This window comes from Mandrillus leucophaeus, unplaced genomic scaffold (genome assembly GCF_000951045.1).
Source record: "Mandrillus leucophaeus isolate KB7577 unplaced genomic scaffold, Mleu.le_1.0 Scaffold266, whole genome shotgun sequence".
NCBI lineage: Eukaryota > Metazoa > Chordata > Mammalia > Primates > Cercopithecidae > Mandrillus > Mandrillus leucophaeus.
This window is the reverse complement of record NW_012102765.1, coordinates 1,699,880-1,702,805: the sequence shown is the minus strand read 5'-3', so window position 1 is coordinate 1,702,805 and position 2,926 is coordinate 1,699,880.

The following is a 2,926-nucleotide window of genomic DNA, read 5'->3' as shown; positions in this document are numbered from 1 at the left end:
AGTCATTGTGATAATGTTGGGGTGCTTTAGGCCTCAGAAGCAGGCCCCAGGAAACAATCTCTCCTCTGAACTTCCCTTGCCCCCTCTTCACCACCTCACCAGCCCAAGGCCGGACTCTAATCCTCCCTCATCTGTCTGACTGTGGGACTTAAGACCCTCTGTTCCGAAGGAGCCCTGCCCCATTCCCGAGAGGAAGAAATCCTGCACGGAAAGGCCAGTAACGATCGGAATAGGCAGGCCTTGTTGGGTGTCCACACTTACTCTGTCACTATTAGATCATACCTTTTTGTTTGATCACATTTCTGCATGGTTGTCAATCGTGCCTGTCCAGTGAAGTCTCCATAAGAAGCCCAAGAGGTCTGGGTTTGGGAGCTTCTGGATCCCTGGACACGTGGAGGCTGCTGGAAAACAGCGTGCCTGGGGAGGGGTTGGAAGCTCCCTGCCTGTTCTCCCTGTACATCCCGTCATCTGGGTTCTTGGTAATATGCATTATAATAAACCTTTAAATGTACATTTCCCTGAGTTCTGTGTACCACTCTAGCAAATTAATGAACCTGAGAGGGGGTTGTGGGAACCCCAGTTGAGAGCCCAGCCTGTCGGTCAGAAGCTCCGGATGCCTGGACTTGCAACTGGTATGTGAAGTGGCATGGGGGGCGTGCCTTGGGGACTGAGCCCTCAACCTGTGGGATCTGCCGCTATCTCCAGGTGGACAGTGTCAGAAATGAGTTGGAGGACACCCTGGTGTTTCCTGCAGAACTGGTTGCTTGCTTGGTAGTGGGGAGAACCCCCCAGCACACACATTTGGTGACATGAACCTTCCGCGTTGATGATTGTCGTAATGTGAGAGCAGAGGAAAAAACAATTTGGGATTTTTCCCTTCAGGGTTCTATATGTGAATATTTCTGAATTATGGGGGTTGCTTATAAATGATGTCAGAAGAAGCTTACCTGCCATTTTTTTCCTCCTGAAGATATATTAACAAATTGATCACAAATCTGACTGGTGGAGTCTCAGAGTGGAAGAAACACAGTAATTGTTTTGATTTGAGGTGTTTTCTGAAAACCCCCACCTTCCCCTCCCGTTGGTGTGCACACAGTTATATGTGTTATGTGGCGGGCCCGTGCGACGTTGTCCATCTAATGACCCCTGACGTTCACTGTTTCTGTATGCCCTACCTATGACCTCCTTCTCAAAATTAATGCAGTAAAATCTGTGCTGAACAAAAGGCCAATACTTTAAGTAAGGCTCTGACAATGTCACTGATTCTGCCTTTTGCCTCAGGTGCCGATATTGCTTGGCTCAGCACCGTTACTGATTCTGTCTTTATGTAGAATTCTGATGTTTAGAAAGATATTGCATTAAATATTCTTTATCTTGGTGAGTTTTTGGCACCCCCTTAAAATTTGCGCCTGAGGCCAGTGCCTCATTCACCTCTCCCTCGTCTTCAGGGAAGGATGAGGAGTACTTGGCCAGGCCTGGAGCTGGGGCTGGGGCTGGATCTGGGGCTGGATCTGGGGCTGGGGTCAGGGCTAGGGCTTGGGCCAAAGCACCTAGCTTGCTTCAGCCAGAGGAGCTGCCTCTGATCAGCTATGCCATGGGGGCAGGCCCCTTAGTTCCCCATCTGTAAGAGAGGTGGTCTTCAGAATATTTCTGTGGCCTCTTTAAGGAAGCGTGTATTTTTGTCCTGATTGTATTTGGTATGTCTGTTAAATGTATTGCTCTAGTAATTTATTTTTTATTGAATTTTACAAAGTATCATTCCACAGTAAGTTGGAAATTAAAAACAAACAGAAACAAATAAAAAATCACCCAAGGGCCGGGCGCGGTGGCTCACGCCTGTAATCCCTGCACTTTGGGAGGCCGAGGCCGGCGGATCACGAGGTCAGGAGATCGAGACCATCCTGGCTAACACGGTGAAACCCCATCTCTACTAAAATACAAAAAATTAGCCGGGCGTGGTGGCGGGCGCCTGTAGTCCCAGCTACTCGGGAGGCTGAGGCAGGAGAATGGCGCGAACCCGGGAGGCGGAGCGTGCAGTGAGCCGAGATGGTGCCACTGCACTCCAGCCTGGGCGACAGAGTGAAGACTCCGCCTCAAAAAAAAAAAAAGAAAAAAAAAAGAAAACCACCCAAGGCCCTTCCTACCGATGGTTTGGGATAGCTTGTTGCAGAAAGGGGCATGTTTAGTATATTAGTCTGTTCCCATGCTGCTGATAAAGACATACCTGAGATTGAGTAATTTATAAAGGAAAGAGGTTTAATTGACTCATAGTTCCACATGGCTGGGGAGGCCTCACAAAAGCAAGGAGCAAAGTCACATCTTACATGACAGCAGGAAACAGAGCATGTGCAGGGGGACTCCCATTTATAAAACCATCAGATCTCACGAGACCTATCCACTATCACGAGAACAGCCTGGGAAAGACCCGCCCCCATGATTTCTCCCACAACACATGAGAATTATGGGAGCTACGATTTGAGATGAGATTTGGGTGGGGACACAGCCAAAGCATATCATCGAGGCGGCTTCCTTTTGGGGGCATCATTGGCCCAGACTGGTGAGCATGAGAGTTAATAACATGCAGCTTCTATTAGGTGACAGTGCTAAGGGCTCTTAAACATGTTAGCACATTGAATGCGGGGGAAAGATATGATTGGCACGTTTTATACCACACATGTGTTTGTGTCATTGCTGTCCCACTATACTAGTATCCCAGACCAACATCACCTGCAAATACTTAGGGTACCCATTTCTGAATGCTGTCACCTCCCAGGGCTCTGGCTCAACACACTGGCCCGCCAGGGTGAGCCACCTCTTCCCCAGCCAGGCAACATTTCGTTCAGAGGTGATCGGTAATGCGCACCCAGGGCCAGGGCCTACAACCCGCTGAGAAGTGAAATACCCAGAGTAGGAGAGTTAACATAAA